Raw genomic sequence first — 19,465 nt, forward strand, 5'->3', positions numbered from 1 at the left:
CGTCTATTTAAAGACTGACAAGTCCAGCTGCCAGGCCTCGAGGGCGGCGTGTCAATGGGCATTATTTGGAAATCATTCACACGGGGTATTTGCCTTCGCCCGCTATTTATTCATTAAATCCCTTATTCACAGCTGTATGGGCCCATGGATATTTATTTTGTGCTTTGGGCTACAATGCAATATTATTTGTTTTGTCCCTGAAATGCTCCAGCTTTGGCTCCTGGCAGCCCTTTTGGTTGGTTTTCCATTTCTTGGAAACACCCCCTTCGTTCGGGGGTTTGGTTTGTCTGATCTTATTTATCCAACTGTTTGTTAAAGAACCTTCTTACTTTTAGGTACCGTAAGATTCCCTGGGCTCACCTCGTACATCCCCTGCCCCTAAAAGGAAACAGTTTTTCCTAGACAGTCTGTTCTCTGGTTTTGTGTTTGCTTGCTTTTTTTTTGCTTGTTTGTTTTTATTTATTGGAGACAACATTCGAACAAAGAATTGAGAGTTAGTTGCTCTTACTGCCATTGAGATGAGGCTGCTTCCAGGCTCTTTCAGCTCACGGGGCGAAAAACAGGGGTCTTGGTACGTGCCCATGTCATATGCGTATCTAAAAATAGCTCTGTCTCTGATTAGCCCATTAACCTAATGGGTTACGGTAGTTCTGACCCTAACCCGTTACCAGGAGTCACTCCACCCCCCCGAGCTAATCTGTAAATTCCTGCTCCAAAGTTGAGAAGTCTGGCTCCACACCCATCCCGCGAGTATGTGGCTGTTGGTCCCAGCGCACTCGTGTAGCGGGACCCGAGGTGCAGGCCTGGGTGAGACACAACACTATGCGGGGCCACGCTCGGTCCCCTCTGGCTTCAGCATTTCGGACTTAGCTCAGCCCCAACGGTCACGACCTCTTTCCTCCTCGGCCACTCTGGGAGGCCGTTTCACCCTCCCGTAACCCAGCGGCATTACTTCGTTAGGTTCTGCATTCTACCCCAGAAATATCCCAACATACAGACCATTTCTTTTTTTTTTTCAATTGTTTAAATGTCATTTGTTGGGCATTTGTGTCACATCTTTTGCCTACACGTATAATAGAGCCTTGGCCTTATGCAACGGATCAGGCAAAATCAAAGATAAATCGTACGAGATAAGGAAGGGCAGCTGGACCGTGATCCATTCGCTCAGCTTCCTGGAGGCTGTGCCCCTCACGAGCTTCTTTTCATATGATACCAGGCCCTTTCTTAAGTTAGCACACATCCGGTGTCACGCCTCGTGGGGGAGAGTTCCACGCGTTTGACAGACGCGCGGTGCCGCGTCCCGCCGTTATGATCTAAGGCACGACCGTCTGACCGTTCTCAAGGGCCCCCGCTGCACCTGCCCATCCCTCTGCGGCTCCCCCTGCACCTGACACCCACTGCCGTCGGTCCCGCCTCTGCAGCTGTGCCCTTCCACGAGGCCGTCTACTTGCCATCGCGCAACACGTCGTGTTGGGCCGCCTGCTTTCACGGAGTTTTACGCATCTAAGATTGCGCCGTGCCTGTCCGTGGCTGGCCAGCTCGTTTTTCTGACTGTCACTTGAGAGCGTATTTTTCTTATTGATAATGTTCCACGACAGAGACGTACTAGCTCATCCGTTGTCCTATCAAAGGACGTCTTGGTTGCTTTCAGGGTCTTGGTGACAGTGAGTAAAGCCACTACAAGTTTTCCAGGTGCGGGCTTCTGTGAAGACATATGCTTCTTATGCGGCTGGGTAAATGCCTAAGCACACAACCCCTAGATCATACGCCGAGACTAAGTTTTCTTTTGCGAGAAGCTGCTGAGCTGTCACCCCATGAGACCGCATCACGTTGCACGCCCACCGGAAATGCACGAGGGCGCCCTTACCCGCACCTGGTATTCTCAGGGGGGGGGGGGGGGGGTTGGCCATCCTAACACTTGCAGAACGGAACGTCACTGTTTTCACTCAAAATTCCCTAATGACAAATGATGTGGGGCATCTTTTCATATCCTTGCTTACCATCTGTCTGTTTTCTCTAGGGACATGTCAGTTTAGAGCCTTTGCCCACTTTAAAAGTCAGATTATTTAAATTTTAAGAATTCTTTATTTTTTACAAAGAAGTCCTTTATCAGATACGTGTTTTGAAAATACTTTCTCGGATCCCCGGGTGGCTCAGCGGCTGAGCGCCGCCTTCAGCCCAGGGCGTGACCCGAGGTCCCAGGATCGAGTCCCAAGCTGGGCCCCCCGCAGGGAGCCTGCTTCTCCCTCTGCCTGGATCTCTGCCTCTCTCTGGGTCTCTCATGGACAAATAAATAAAATCTTAAAAAAAAGAAAAAGAAAATACTTTCTCCCCACCTATGACTTGTCTTTTTATTTTAACAATGTCATTTGCAGAACAGGCATTTTAAATTTAAGTCCAGCCCTTGTTTTTTTATCATATAGATCATGCCTTTGGTATTGTATTTAAAGGTCCCCACCAAATCCAGGGTCACCTGGACACTCTCCTGTTTCCTTCTAAAAGCTTTGTAGTTTACATTTTGCAGCTACCTCTATGATCCACTTTGCTTTAATTTTTGTGAAAGGTGTAAGCTCTGTGTTTAGATTCATTTCCTTGTATGTGATTGTCTAATTGCCCCAGCACCGTCAGTTAAAGACTATCCTTTCTCCATTGAATTTCCTCTGTTTCTTTATCAAAGATCAGTTGGCATATTTGTGTCTGCTTCTGGGTGCTACTTCTATTTCATTAATTTATGTGTCTACCCTGTCACCAATTCCACTCTCTATTGATTATTGTTGCCGTATAATTAGCCTTGAAGTCTGTTGGTCTAAGTCCGTCAACTTTGTTCAACTTTGTTCTTCAGCACAGTGTGGCTATTCCAGGTGCCCTGAATTTCTATCTAAACTTTAATCAGTATCTATAAAATATATTGTTGGATTTTGGTTGGTATTGAATTGAGTGTATAAATCAAATAGGAAAGAATCCGGGACACCCGGGTGGCTCAGTGGTTTAGCGTCCACCTTCGGCCCAGGGCGTGACCCCAGGTCCCGGGATCGAGTCCCACGTTGGGCTCCCCGCATGGAGCCTGCTTCTCCCTCTGCCTGTGTCTCTGCCTCTCTCTCTGTGTGTCTCTCAGGAATAAATAAATAATCTTTTAAAAAAATAGGAAAGAACCTGCATCGTAACAACATTGAGTCCTTCAACCCTTCAACACAGAATATCTCTGTATTTGTTTAGATATTTTTTGACTTTATCAGAGTTTTGTGGTTTTCCTCATATAGATTCCATATGCATTTTATTAGATTTATACCTAAATATTTCATTTTTTGTAAATAGCATTTTAAAATCTCAAATTCAAATTCTTAATTACTGGTATGTAAGAAAGCAATGGACTATCGTACGTTAGCCTTGCCTTACAAAATTGCTATGGTTGGTTATTTCTTCTGGAATTATTATTTTTTTTTTTTGTCAATTCTCTGGGATTTCGACATAGACAACCATGTCATCTGCAAACAAGCGCTTCCTAATCTGTACAAATCTCCTATCCTTTTCTTGTGTCACTACTTCAGCTAGTACTTCCAGTATGAGGTTGAATAGAAGTGGTAAGAGTGCACATACGTGCCTTGCCCAGATACCAGAAGTATATAGCTTCCCAACACTAAGTATGATGATAAAAAAGAAAGTAGGATGGGGCCTCCGGGTGGCCCATTTGGTTGGGCATCCGACTCTTGGTCAGCTCACGTCATGATCTCAGGAGCATAGAATCGAGCCCCAGCAAAGCAAGAATTGCATTTCCCAGAATTCCTCCCCCTCGTGGTTCTGAGTTCAGATTGGCCACAGGAGAAATTTAGGAGAGGCAGGAAGGCAAGAGGACGGCTGCAGTCATCTTGACATTTGGAGGGTTGGCATCGGGCCAGGTGCTCCTGCAGCTCCTACACATGGATTCTGTAGGAATCTGCTGACCTCATTGGCATGCAGCAGCTGCCAGGGCCACAGCCCCTTCCAAGCTTCTCCCGCTCCCAGGCCCGGAGCATATTTGGCCCTGAGCTCCTCCTGCCAGATACTTCCATGATCAGAATCAGAAATCTGGAGGCTAAAGCAAGGTCCATACCATCCTCTTCACGCAGTCCTGTTTGTCCTTGTTCTCCCCAACCCCACAGCAATCTTTTCTTCCTGAGTTCCCGCGGGGCTGACTTCAGGCCCAGCAAACGCAGCAGCTTCCACACAGGCATTTTAGCCAGTTCTCACGATTGTATAAAGTCAAATCTCAGTGACCAGTGCCTTACTTCATACCATTCCTAGGAGCCTCACCTCTATAATTGAACCCTGACTGATAGAGACCCACTATCTACTCCTTTCCTCACATGCCTTGAGATTCCACTTGAGATGACCATCAGTGAACCATAATTCCTTTGGCTACACTATTTACTGCACCACATTTCTGCGTATGGTCTGTACGGATGTAAGGACAGTCTTGGGAAATTCGTAAATACCGATCTAAAATCCAAACTGTCACACCTGCAGCTTTCCCTGGGCCTCCCACTCTTCAAAACACATTATTTGAAAAGAATGAAGTTGATTTGGCATGATTCCTGGTGATCACCACTTCTAAGAGCTGACGAGTTACGTGTTTAATAATTTCTTCCAGAATTTTGTAGGAAATTGCTGTCAGACTCACGACCCAGTAATTTTCGGAATTCATCTTTTTCTTTCTTTGAAAAAAAAAATGGCACCTCTCTGCTTCCCCGTGATTCTTCAGAGATTACTAGTGGTGTTTCTCTAATCACAGCTATAAATTTTTTTCTATATCCGAAGGATATAATTTGTCTGACCCTGGAGACTTGTATTAATTTAAAGCAGTTTGACGTGCTCTTACTATTTCTTGTCAAGATTGTTCCCAGCTGTGGGCGAAGGTCTATTATCCACTTGCTCTGGCCAAGAAGGACACGTAGGGTGCAGCCCACAGAGGAAGCAATGCTGCTCCGTGTGTGGCATATTGTGGTGATTCTCAAACACTAATGTGCATATAAATGACTCAGGATCTTGCAGGGTTTTCTTTAGCAGGTGTACACGGGGCCTGAGATGCTGCATTTTAACAAGAATCCAGAGGTGGCAACACTGTTGGGTTTTGAGTAGTGAGGATATAGTGAGATGCAGGGACACATTTACTGGGAAGCTAATAAAGCTCCAAGGCCCATCACTTGCACTGCCTCCCTGGAGCACGGGAGGTTGGCAGGAGCTATAAAATATTCTAGGTGAATGGGAGGAAACCAGGTTGCAACCAGGAAGCATCTCCATATAAGTGTTTCTGGTATTTAGAGATCTCAGAAAAAAAAGAGACTGAATCTCAAAGTTTTGAGTGATTTATTGTGATTTCTTATCTCATTGCAAATATTTAGTTTGTATCTAATCCTCTACGTTGTTATTTTGCATTCCCTTGTTCAACGAAGCTCCCACCCCCAAAATGTAAAACGTATGAATTTCAGGCCCCACAAAACCTGGCTCTGTCCCAGAGAAGAATATGAACTCCAGAGCTACACGAGCCGGTGATTAAATGGCACATCTGCTGGTCGCTAGTGAGGAAGTGCAGAGTAGCAATAAACAGTGCAAAAAATATATATATAAGATATAAGTACAGATGAGGAGTAAGTAGCCACATTGCTCTCCTTCTCTCTCATGAACATACGTCCACGATCTGGTGGTTTTGGCAAATCCAGATAAAGGGCGAGGCCACCTAGGCAGAGTGTCCAACCACGGTGGACTTTTTTTTCTATGCGCTGGACAAACCCTGGGGTGATCCCCAATACTCCTCATTCCTATTGTTAAGGCCTTTGTGTAAACTCCCTTCTATGTGACTTGCTTCTAAGCAACAGAATATAGCAAGTCAGTCTTGTGATTACATTAGATCACCCACGAAAGAGAGACTGAGCATCCCACTGGCCTCGAAGAGTATGTGTTGACCATATCACTAAATTTGTAGTAATTTGTACATAGCAATAGAAAAATTGAAAAAGTAAAGAAGGCATCAAACCATGCTGGCACCCGGCAACCACTTACCTATCATATGAAGCAATGGTTGTTCTTCTGAGGGAGCCACACTCCCCCAAGCCTAACATCCTGGTTTCAGAACACAAAATTCTTATGCAACCCTTGGAGCTACCTCTTTTTCTCTTAGTCGGCCTTTTAGGGCCTAGGGGTTTTCTGTGTACATCTTTAAGGAACCTCATGGAAGACCTTGGCATAGCTTACCAGAAGGACCAGCTATGTAACTTCTAAGGCCCAGAGGAAAATAAAAATGTGGAGCCTCCTGCTCAAAAGTTTTTAAGAACTTCAGGATGGTGACCGCAGGGCATTAAACCAAGCACGGGCCCATCAGAGCAACTCCTCATGACGCCGGATCTTATGCCCTATTAGATGCCTCGAGCAGATTAAACGGAGTCTCCATGTAGTCCCCTGTAGAAAACAGCCCGCGGTCCCTGGCAACACATAACACTGTGAAATGTGTGTTTGGACATTCCTGGTCTAGCATAGGTGCTCAACACACACTCGCTTCTTTATCTTGCTTCATCTCTGCCTATTATTGAGCCGTCAGCCTCAAGCACACACCTTATTGTTTAAGCTCCTTCCTTATTGTTTTTTTGTCCTAACACAGACAATATAGTAAGGTTAGTCATCCAAGGACAATGCGACAGGTGAAAGATGATGATTTTTTTTTTTTGAGACTGTTACTTGTTTTCAGATCTTAAAAAACTGGCACGTTACCCAGAGATTTACAGCACAGATTCACAAAGAGCCCAAGGTTTTTCCAATAGATCTCGGCCATCTTACTACCCGACTCTTATAAGAACTTCAGGAGCTGGTAGTAGTTGGAGAGGTGTCCCCTGCGCTGTCCAGCCCTCCTGAGCAATGTGGCCCAGGCTCATCAGGATCAGTGACACCACAACGGAGAACTGGAGCTGGGTAAGTGTTGGGACTTGGAAGGAGGAGCTGTAAGAACTAAGGCGGGTGGGTAGATTGAAAAAGACTCTGGTGATTCTGACAAGGTAAGCACACAACTCTCCACCACTACTTTGTCCTGAATCTTTATTTTAGAAAGATTTCCATACAGTTTGCCTTCTAGGGATAGAAAAGGGTTGTATTTACTCCCTATATAATTGTTTCTCTAAGTCTACAGCTTTTTATAAATTGCTACTCCTCTAACCTCTCCATCATGTAAGTTTGTGCACAGGCAACATATGACTTTCAATATGGGGGGGGGGATCAATTCATACTAAAAAAAAGATGGATGGAGGCTGGGGGCCTAAATTCCGAGCATTTATACTTGCCCACACATGTGGGTGTCAGAACCAATGTAGCTTCTAGAGAATAAATGGAATTATGAACTTATTTCCTTTTATGCAACATGTGCATAAGCAGAGTTAGTACATCCCTGATTTTTAGTGACCTACCATCAGACTCCATTCCAATTCAGTCACTAACAGAATCACAGGCAAATGTCCCTGGCATCCTAAGATGAAATTCAGAACTTTTTTTTTCCTGAGATAATTTTGTAATTTTGAGAGAGAGAGAGAGAGAGAGAGGGAAAGGGAGCATGAGCAGGGGGAGGGGCAGAGAATCTTAAGCAGGCTCCACGCTGGGTGTGGGGCTCAATCCCATTACCATGAGATCATGACCTGAGCCAAACTCAGGAGTCTGATGCTTAACCAACTGAGCCATCCAGATGCCCCTAAAATAATTTTATAAATACCCATTATAAGCAACAAAACTAGTAAAATGATAGCCTAGATTTATTATGATGGGTTAAATACTGTTTTGTGGGCAAATCTAAATATTGGTAACAATGTTTTAATTACATAAAATCTCAAGTAAGTCACTTATAAACGAACTTTTGAAATATAAACACCATATAATTTGGGATCTGCATGGATCTATAAACCACCAATAGTATAGACCAAAGAAGATTATAAAAAAAAAAAAAAAGATGATGACACATTAGGAATATTTACTATCCTGTCAGAAATTTGTTCTATTCTTTCTGCAAATCTATAACTCTTAGCTTTTATTATTATTATTAATTATGTCATACCAGTATGGTACACTGAGGTCACTGCTACTATGGCATCCCTCCCCTGTTTTTCCAATCTTCCACGTTCACAGAAAAAAAAAAAAAAAGAAAAGTAGTGGTTGAAACCATGAGAGGTTGCTCCATGTTCCATCTAAGAAATCAGGAAGCTGTATTTGGTTTTTAAAGAAGGGAAAAGTAGACCTGGACTATGAGGAGATAAAAAATAAATAAAGGAAGAAAAAGAATGAAAGAAGGAAAGCAAGGAGGATGGAAAGAAAGCTGGAAAGTCCTTAAAGCTGCGTGGCGATATGAGGTTACAACGGCGGGAGCTCAAAGGGGAGTCATAAAGACAGAGACGTGGGAGGTCGAGCCAGCAGCGAAGGTGCCCGCGGGTATGGGAAAGAAGCCTGCAAGCTGCAGCGCTCCTTAGGGGAGTGAGTTCAGATTTATTAAACAAATATCATTACTTTTACATTCGTAGTAGAGAAGAAAGAATAGGGCAACCTCTGGCTCCTCAATGACAGCTGAAACAAGTTCGGGTTCAATTTAGAGAGAATTACATTTTTTCTTTAAAGTGAACGCATTTTCACAGTTTATTAATGTCAATTCCGTAAAGCTGACTCTCTGCCTTTCGACATATGATAAAATCAAGCAGATTTTCTCATCTCTGACCTTCAAACAAAATTCAAGGAGAGCAGTGCTGAGGGTTGCAACTGAGGTTGACTATTAGAGGAAATGGAGGGAAGGGGCTCGACTAGGAGGACTGTCAGGGACAGAACAAACAGGACATACTCACAGTACAAGATGGGGAGGGACGCAGGAGAGGAAAGCAGTCGTGTCTGCTTCGATACACGCCGAGGACACATACGTTTAGCACTAAGGAATTTAGGCGTTAATAAATTCCAGGAAAACAACTTCCAATTTAACCGAAAATTCAATTCTGTCTAGACTGAATCGGATCCTAATGTACTTCTCATAAATGTGTCAGGAGCTACATGATTGTTTCTTTTTCGGTTGTGAATATAAAATTAATGAAATAGAGAGAGTGCCTAGGAGCTCATTTATCTCAAGACCTTAGAGGCTTTAGAGAAATCAATCTCACAATACTCACAAAATTTGTGAACAAAAAAAAGTGCTGGAACAATGCAGCGTGTCAGTGCTGTGGGTCTTCCATGCCCGGGGCCGATGTCCATGTGCAGATGGTGGTGGGGCTGGGTACTTGGGTGCTGGCGAGGGGAGACAGGCGGCGGGAGCGGTCGGGGGGGATCACCCCCCAGGGGTGCCGGGGAGAGCGCCTCCTCCTGCACCCGACTGGCCTTGCCACGTGTGCTTCTGCCCACAGGTCATCCTCCCGCTGCTGGCCCCACTCCCGGGCAGGCCCGGCCCGCCCCCTCTGTCCCCTGTGAACAGGGCCTTACTCCGTGCGGACAGGACAGGCGGGAGCAGCCTTCAGTCATCATCCCAAGATGCCTCCTAACCGCAGGTGCTGCTCCACATGGAGCAGGTCATCTCCTGGGACGCATTTCCCTGCCGCCGGAAACACGTGCACCGATCTCGGGCGCAGGTAAGATGCAAATGTAGAGTGAATGGCTGTGGTTGGATTCGCTGAACAGTCCCCATCTATGACTTAAGAAACGTCAGAACTATCGTAAAAATCAGATGAAAACTCAGATTGGAGGGAAGATCTCACGAGCGAGAGAAGAATCCAGAGACTCAGTAAGAATGAACCTTCACAAAGTAAGATGTTCGTCTTCACTTAAGGTATGTAACACTGACGTTACGGCACTGAACACGCTGAACATAACAGCAAAATAAAGGAGAACTTCATGAAAATGGTCTTTCCCTGAGAAAATAAGCATTAAAAATAAGATTTTTTTATATGAATTTATTTTTTATTGGTGTTCAATTTGCCAACATATAGAATAACACCCAGTGCTCATCCCGTCAAGTGATAAAAATAAGATTTTTATTTATTATATTATATATATAGACTTATTATATCTATATATATAGATTTATTTATATTATATTTGTATTTATTATTTATTTATTTAAAAACTTACTACAGAACGGCCACTGCTTTACTTGCCAGTCACTGGCTCAGCCAGAATGACTTACAGCCTCTTTTTTGTCTCACTAACCTTTTTAAAAGAAACTGTATTTTAAAATAAGGTGGATATCCTCCCTATTAGCAATATTTATGTTAGAGGGAGGACCGAAGCACCATGCATAGACGATTTTTATTGACCTGGCTTCCTTTCGTCTCTTCTCAGTGTGTAGTTTTCCCACTTTCATTTTTATGCATCCCTTGTGAAAGATTAATTTTTTTTAAACACCACATTTTGCTACATTGGGATTATGATCAACAGAAATGTAGATCCTCTGTGAGCTGTGCAAAACGTTACCAGGATAGAAAATATGCATTAGAGAGAATAGAGAATGTAATAACACTTCATGTAGCATATTACCCACCTTCTCCCCATCCTCCCCACCTCTTCCTTACCAGCTACTGAGGCGGACTCAGCATCAAAAGTCTGAGGGTCTGGGTGGGAAACAGTCGATACAGAGCAAGGTGAGATGAATGGCAGAGTGGATGAGAGCAGGTAAACATGTCTTCTTGGACTTGCTTTATAAGAAGAGATTTCAAGACGTTGAAGGTTAGGAAAAATGCCAGATAGCTGGTTTCAGCTCCTGTAGGTCAAGAGCTTGGGAGTCAAGATTCCCACGTTCACAAGAAAAAAGCTGATCAGACTAAAACTCAACAACCATTCCCAGACCAGCCAGGGAAGTGAGGTCTCAGGGTGAACACACAGCAAAGTGCAGGGAATCAGAGCCGACAGCAGCCTACCCAGAGCGAACGCTGCTGAAGCCACAAGTGCCAGGAATGCCTTACGTGCACATCACTCACCAAATGAAAAATGCCAGCCTGGAGGCTGCAAACCATGTGATGCCAATTACATGATTTCTGGAAATAAAAATATAGAGATGTTAAGAAAAAAAATCAGTGGTTTCCAGAGGTTTGGAGGGGGACGGGGAGGGATGAGTAGGTGAAGCACAGGGGATTCTTAGGGTAATTAAATTATCATGTATGACATTATGATGGTGGATTTATGACATTATGCATTTTTCAAGCCCATATAACATACGACACAAAGAACATAACATAATGTATGCAAGTTTTTTAAATAAATCATTTTGGAGATCCAGGGATCCAAGGAAGTACGATTGTCCGTGACAAGAGAACCCACACGTACTACAAATACATGAAACACATTCGCCGAATGTGGTTGGGGGGGAAGGATGCTGACCGAAGTGATTTGGGAAACAAGTGGAGCCTGACAGACTGAAGACAAACGGAAGTCCCTGTAGACACTGTCTTCTAGTTGATAAAGTCATTTCTCATGGGGATAGAAGTTAACAATCCTGAAAGGGCGACATGTAAACTGTGAGCAATTAAAGTGACGGGTGGCAGGCGGTGGGAGGTGGGCTCCTCCTCTTGGACTGGATGTTACTGATAAGCAAGAGGAGACTAAAATGACTCATGCGGTGATGGTTAGGGTGGAGTCATCAGGAAGGAATCATGCTTAGCCTAATCCAGATAAATATGCGTATGCAGAAGCGTGTGCGCGCCCGTTAGTACACACGCACGTATCTCTGCGCTGTCCCGGGAGAGCCTAAACGCAACAGGCCATAACACTCCTATCTTGGTTTGTGATGTCATTCTCCAGTAAGAAGATCCTGCGGCCCCTGAAGAAGTGGCTGATTCTAGGACTGAGGCAAGAAGTACACAAGATCCACCTGGATCGTCACGTAGGGCCCAAAAGGACAGACACCAACCTAAGAAACCCAGGTGGGGGGGAACATACTAAAAAGGCATCAGGACCCGAATGTAAGAGCTCCCCTTGGCCAAGCTAGAACAACGTAAGCAGCAATAAAGTTGTACTAGGTTGTGACCCAAAGTACAAAATAAATATCAGTGAGTCCACAGAGATATAAATAGATGATTGGGGAAAAAAAAAAAACTAATGCATTGAGGATAAGAGCCATAGCCCAAATGATTTATGTAGATACTCCGCCCTACAGGAGATAAAAGATACCACTGCCCTCCTCAGGTGTGGACTTAGCACATCGGCTTCTCTCCAAGGGAACAGTATGATAAAGGGAGGGGCTCCTGGGCGGCTCAGCCAGGGAAGCAATCAGCTCCTGATCTGGGGTAAGGTCAGGATCGTAGGGTCATGAGATGGAGCCCGCCTCTGCCTCTACACTGGGTGCGGACCCTATTTAAGATTCTCTCTCCAATAAATAAATAAATAAATAAATAAATAAATAAATAAATAAATAAATAAAAAATAAAAATAAAAATAAAATAAAATAAAATAAATAAAAATAAATAAAAATAATATTCTCTCCCTCTGCCCTTTCTTGCACTCTCTCTCTTTCACTCTCTCCCTCTGTCTAAAAAAAAAAAAAAAAAAAAAAGGATGGGGGTTGGGGGCTGGGGAGGAATTTTCCAGGGAGGAAACCAACTTCAGCTCCGTAATCAAGGTCAACATCCGTAGTGGTAACAGTGTCAGCAGCATGTGCTCTCGATAGAATACGATAAAAATGGCACTTGGGGTGTCCGCTTGGCGCAGCCGGTTGAGTGTCCAACTCTTAATTGCAGCCGAGCTCATGATCTCAGGGTCCCGGGATCAAGCCCCACGAGGGCTCCACGCTCAGCAGGGAGTCTGCTTGTGGATTCCATCCTCTCTCTGTCTCTGCCCACTTGCACACCCCCTTCTCTCTCTCAAATAAGCACATAAATCATAAGAAAATGTCACTTTACCTCCGTTCTCCTCCTCCCAAAGGAGCATAACTCCCCTCTAATCATGAGAGCACATCTGACAAACCCAGATTGAGAGACAGCCTAGCACACACCCAACCAGACTCTTCAAAACTGTCAAGTTCATCAAAGACAAGAACAGGGAGGTGCTGTCACGGTCAAGAGGACGCCCAAGAGATAGGACAACTAAGTGTACCGTGGTATCTGGATGGGATCTTAAAAAAGAAAAAAGACATTAGATAAAAACTAAGGAAATAGGAGTAAAATATGAGCTTCAGTTAATAATAACGTATCAATATTTCTTCATTAATCATATCAAAGTGCCACACTAACAGAAAATGTTAATTATAGGGGAACCTGTGTGTAGGAGTAGATAAGAATTCTCTGTACTATCTTCTCCATTTTGCTGTAACTAGTTCGAAAATAAAACAGTTCAAAAACAGTTTGAAAATAAAATCCATCAAAATAAGTGCTGGGGTCAAGATGACTAGAAATCTTGTATTCTGGTTCCGTTCCTATGTACGTTACCAACCTATCTCATGACCTTAAAAAAAATCAGCTGTTTTGTTTGACACAACAGTAGTTGGGAACTGTAATAATGATGAACCCGTATTGGGGAAAACACTAGGTTGTGCTTAAAAGACAAAATATCCTATGACAGGTAGTGACTTCCCTCCAAAAAAACCCTATATGAGGCTGGATTTTCTTCACGTACTTCAACTAAAACAACATCATTGCAAACATTGAATGGAGAAGCAGATATGAAAATCTACCTGTCTTCTTTTTTTGTTGCTGTTTTTTTACATTTTTTACATTTCTTTTTATTGAAGTTCACTTGCCAACATATAGTACCTGTCTTCTATTAAGCCAGGCACGTAAAATGTAAGACAATTTCACTCTTATTAAACTTCTTTTGTTTTTGGAAAATTAAAAAAAAAATAAAAATAAAAAAATAAAAAAAAAAACCCTATTGTCGAGACGAGAGGGAGACAAGACCTACACATGAGAAGGCAAAGGGTGGTACAAGACAACACACAGTAACAACCAAGTCAACACGAGTGCTATGAAAGTTCAGAAGGACGGATGTCGACTTGAGCATCAGAAAATGTGTCCTAGACGGGATGAGCACTGGGTGTTTTTCTGTATGTTGGTAAATTGAACACCAATAAAAATTAATTTATTTAAAAAAAAAAAAAAAAAAAGAAAATGTGTCCTAGACACACGAGTACACGAGTATAAGATTCTCAAAGGTACAAGGGACAGAGGGCAGGCAGAGATATGATGAGCGCAGAGAACAAAGCTGTTGGGACAGACTGGAGGAAAGCTCTGGGTCGGATGGAAGCAGCTGGACCACTTTTGATTGTGGAGAGTCTGAACGTCAGCTTAAGGAATACGGACATGTCCACACCTGCCACGTCCCCCAAAATGCTGCCCCTAGGGGGCCGGGAGCATAGAAGCATGATATGCGCGCCAACAAATGCTTGATAAATGTAAAGCATATATTAATGACTTTAATAATGTGTCTTTATTCCATGAAGCTCAATGTATTTCTCGACTATAATTTCACTTAAATTTTTACAATCCTTAAAGGTAGCAAAAGAAGAGATAAAGATGCCTATATACGAGAATAGAAAATGGAGTTTTTAAGATTAGATGAGACTAAAATTTGAGGTTCCAGAGTGTGATACAAGGTTTTCTCTTGGTTCTGCTCTATCTCCTGGTAGGTAACCCTTGAAAGTTCTTTAAAATGTTAGCGAGGAGGGGCGCCTGGGTGGCTCAGTCAGTTAAGCGTCTGCCTTGGGCTCAGGTCATGACCCCAGGGCCCGGGACCAAGCCCTGCTCAGTGGGGAGCCTGCTTCTCCCCTCCCTCTGGCTCTTCCGGATTGTTCTCTCTCTCTCTCTCTCTCTGTCAACTAAATGAATAACATCTCTAAAAACAAACAAATAAAATGCTAGAGGAACTGAAAAAGTCCTACTAGGTATATTTTCATAACTAGTGGGCCTATAAGGGAAAAAGAAAAACAAACTGGAGCAGAAAACCGATGTAACTAATTTGATGGAATAATAAACTGCCCTATTATTTCCCAAAATAGATTATAAAAATCTATTTCTATATGGTATAGAATAGAATATTGTTTTAGATTGAGATCGGGGTATTTTTTCCCCTCATATATTATAAATAAATCAGGTTCAGGGACTGCCCTGTTTTCTTCCTCTCTCCCTCTCCCTCTCACGCACTCTCCTTTTTTTAAAATTTAATTTATTTTATTTTTTTATTTTTATAAATTTATTTTTTATTGGTGTTCAATTTGCCAACATATAGAATAACACCCAGGGCTCATCCCGTCAAGTGTCCCCCTCAGTGCCCATCACCCAGTCACCCCCACCCCCCGCCCTCCTCCCCTTCCACCACCCCTAGTTCGTTTCCCAGAGTCAGGAGTCTCTCATGGTCTGTCTCCCTTTCTGATATTTCCCACCCATTGCCTCTCCTTTCCCCTTTGTTCCCTTTCACTATTTTCTATATTCCCCAAATGAATGAGACCATATAATGTGGGTCCTTCTCCGATTGACTTATTTTCTCCTTTTTTTTTAAGCGGTTACTTAACTCCAGTTAGTTACCACACAGTGTAATATTAGTTTCAGATGTACGATATCGTGATCCAGCCCTCCGCACATCACCCGGTGCTCCTCACAGTGCCCTCCTTAACCCCCATCACCGATGTCCCCCCTATCCCCCCACCAATCTCCCGTCTGTTAACCATCAGTTTATTCTCTATAGTTAAAAGTCTATTTCTTGATTTGCTTCTCTTTTTCCCCCTTTGCTTGTTTGTTTTGTTTCTTAAATTCCCCCATTTGAGTGAAATCATGTCATATTTCTCTTTCCCTAGCGGATTTATTTCACTCAGCATAATACTCTCTAGCTCATCTACATCATTGCAAATGGTAAGATTTCATTCTTTTTTATAGCTGAGGAATATTCCATTCTATACATAGCACATCTTGTCTATCTATCATCAGTTGATGGACATTTGGGCCGTTTCCATGATTTGGCTATTGTTGATTACATTGCTATGAACATTGGGGTGCATGTACCCCTTTGGATTAGTATTTTTGTATTCTTTGGGTAAGTACCTAGCAGTGCAATTGCTGGACATATGGTAGCCTCCCTGTTTCTTGCAAAGGCTTGGGAGGGACAAGGCCAACATCAGAGTGGGCATATTAGTTGATAAGCACCACACTTCACTCCAGTCCTCTCTCTAACACCCAACACTAACACCACTGCAAACTTTTAGAAACCTACCAACCTTGCAAAATGGTCTGCATTAAAGAATAATTATCATACTACCTAATATTCATATAGACTCTTATTGTTTACCAAGTGTTTTCACATCATTAACTTTTAACTTTGGACTTCACAGGGAGAGGTAAAACATATCATGTTTTTTTTATTTATTTATTTATTTTTAATAAATTTATTTTTATTGGTGTTCAATTTGCCAACATATAGAATAACACCCAGTGCTCATCCCGTCAAGTGCCCACCTCAGTGCCCGTCACCCAGTCACCCCCACCCCCCGCTCACCTCCCCTTCCACCACCCCTAGTTTGTTTAAATTCAATTTGCCAACACACAGTATAACACCCAGCGCTCATCCCACCACGTGCTCTCCTCAGTGCCTGACGTATCATGATTTTATACAAAGGAAACAGAGACTTGGAATATTGACATGATTTGTCCAAGATCAGATGCCTAAGAAAGGGCCTAACTTGGTAGTTTTCATTTGAAAGCCTCATGGACTTCACATCTGACGTGTACTGCTGCATGAAGAGGGACTTTAACTATTGCTATTCCATAAGGGCTCTTGTTTCATTCCATTTGATTTCAGCAATCCACCAAATATCGTTTCCTAGGGGCAATTCACTAGAAGGAAATGGCTTCATACAAGAAGGTTGGAGATTCCTCAAATGAATGAAACCAGATAATGTCATTCATTTGGGGAATATAAAAAATAGTGAAAGGGAATAAAGGGAAAAGGCGAAAAAATGAGTGGGAAATAGAAAGGGAGACAGAACATGAGAGACTCCTGACTCTGGGAAACAAGCTAGGGGTGGTGGAAGGGGAGGAGGGCGGGGGGTGGGGGTGACTGGGTGACGGGCACTTGATGGGATGAGCACTGGGTGTTATTCTATAAGTTGGCAAATTGAACACCAATAAAAAATAAATTTATAAAAAAAATAAATAAAACTGTCTTAAAAAAGAAAAAAAGAAGGTTGAGATTATAACGGCAACAGCTACACTGGGATTCTCCTTATGGCTACTACGCTGCACACTCAGACTCCAGGATGAATTTCCACACAGGTGTGTGGGGGTAGCTGGCAGGGGGCAAACAGACTGAGGACGGGCACTGGAGCAGCTCAGGATCAAGGCCCCCAGTGGGCCTGCCCCTTGCCCTACCAGCCACTTGACTCTTAACTTCTTGATAATTCAGCTCTAACTCAGTTGCTAGTTTGACGTCTTGCCCGTATCTCCCTACGGAGAACCCCCTACGGCCTTGCCTATCTGTACTATGGCCTCAAGGATCAAAACTGACCTTCTTTTTGCCTTCTTTCTCAGTTATAATTATTTCCAGAGCTATAACCCTCCAGTAAAGTCTGGACCCTAAGATTCAAACTCTTCTACTTACGCGCCCACCGACGGCTCCCTAAACCAGCCGCCATCAATATGACCCTCCCAAGCATTGATTTTCCACCCAAATATTCTCACGTTGCCTTGCTCTGCCTTCTCACTGCCCATCAGCCCATTCCCAACAACTCTAGCACCCTAGTGTGTTTAATAGGAAGCTCCAAAATAAAGTTCAAATGGCAGGAACCAAGAGATAATTGTTTAAAATTTGATTTTCTTTTTTACTTCTGAAACAAATATCCCTGTAATGTCTCATGTTGAATCCCACTGGGTGTATTTGTGTATGTGTAATTTATTTTTTTTTTTTTTAGAAAACTTCCCTCCAGTTGTCAAAACAATACATGCAAGTTAGAGAACTTGATTTGGGAAGGGAGAGAAAAAAAATAGCAAGACTCTTATTTCTCAATTCATTTCTAAGTGAATAATAATAAGCTGGATTGCATTGCAATAGTTTGTCTTGTTAATTTCCCTTAGTATTTTATCAAGAACATTTCTGCCTGCCATTAAAAATTCCTTGAAAATGTTTCTAGGTGCTACATGATTTTCTATTATATGAAAGTAAGCTCATTTATTTAATCATTTCCCCCAAGGTCTTTTTCTTTTACATTATGAAACTGCTTTAAGGTGAGGTCAAACAGGGACACTGCCTAAGAAATCAAAAGCATCCCCACGGGCTCAGAAAAAGTAACAGATTCCTTGGGCATATTCTCATTGTCATTAGAATGGCAAATGTCATTAGAGACATCCTAAATGAAAAAAAAAAAAACCACTCCACCTCGAAGCACAGCCGTCTTTCCAAGCACATAGCATAAGCCGAAGAAGGATGCTGTGCACGTCATTCGTGAAGAGCTGATGTGTCAACAGCACCAACTTAATTCAAACATTATTCTGACCTTCATATGAAGTGTCCAAGACATTCTTAGAAACACAAGATAAAAAATTACCAAAGGTAATCTCAAAATGGATTTGGTCATGCAAGTTTTCTCTATACCCTAATCTCAACTCTGTGTACCCATGACAAGACAGACATCCATGACCAAACCAAAACACTGGCACAAATACTGATCTTTTAACTTTTTTGCTGCCCCAAGATGCCACAGGAAATAAAGGATGGATAGCAACAGTGCAATAGATCCAGAAATGGGCCAATAACCATGTTCGTTTGCTTTAAACACAAAGATTAAAAAACACGAGACACACACATGGAGTGTTTTGCTTCTAGTAACAGCCCATCAGAAATGGCGTTCCCAAGCCCTTCGCAACACAAATAATTAATCTGAAACAAACCTGCTAAAAATCCACCAGACTCTAAGATACTGAAAGGATGAGACTGATTTGACCACTCTTGTATTCCCAGCCCCCAGCCCACTGCCTGAACCAGCATTTACCCACCGTAGACACTCAGTTAATGTTAAACTGAACAAAGAAACAGAACTGCAAGCAGGGTACATACTTCAATGCAACTACCAATAGAACAAAATGAATTAAGGGCAAAACAAAGCAAATGATGTATTTGTTGCAGCAGGTGGGGGTTCAGGCCCTTAAAGTGAAAAAAAAAAAATGTGTATCTATAAGGATTTCCTCAGAGGTCTCAAAATCCTCGAATGACACTAATACCAAGCAATCTAATTAACTGCTTCATTCAAAATATTAAAGAAAACTAAATGGAAAAGAAGAAATTAAAGAAGACTGCTATGCAAAATTCATATGACTTCCTCGACAGGTACAAAAAATAATTTAAATTCAACAAGCTATACATGATTAAACCAAAGAAAATAGAAATAATTAAACATTTACTAAGCTTGATAACATGCTGACTGGCTAAACACTAAAGCAAATATCATACTTAACAAAGAAATTTTTGACACAGACTTTAAATTCAGAAACAAAACGGAGATAACTGTTGCCATTGTTAT

At 42.6% G+C, this 19,465-nt stretch overlaps 1 protein-coding gene across 4 annotated transcripts in view; it reads right to left on the bottom strand.

The window, feature by feature from the left end:
- The window catches only part of INPP4B (inositol polyphosphate-4-phosphatase type II B), a 707,856-nt gene that overhangs the window by 640,478 nt on the left and 47,913 nt on the right, over positions 1–19,465 (bottom strand). For 2 of the 4 annotated variants that reach the window (XM_041758016.1, XM_041758011.1), the window contains exons 1-2: positions 10,953–11,001; positions 10,548–10,735 (exon numbers count right to left, since the gene is read on the bottom strand). The exons of 1 other annotated variant lie outside the window; for it this stretch is intronic. The gene's annotated coding sequence lies outside the window, so the exon portion shown is untranslated. Of the gene's footprint in view, positions 1–10,547; positions 10,736–10,952; positions 11,002–19,465 lie in introns of those variants that run through there. One more of the 4 variants, XM_041758013.1, reaches the window with a different exon arrangement.

This window comes from Vulpes lagopus, chromosome 6 (assembly GCF_018345385.1).
Source record: "Vulpes lagopus strain Blue_001 chromosome 6, ASM1834538v1, whole genome shotgun sequence".
Lineage (NCBI taxonomy): Eukaryota > Metazoa > Chordata > Mammalia > Carnivora > Canidae > Vulpes > Vulpes lagopus.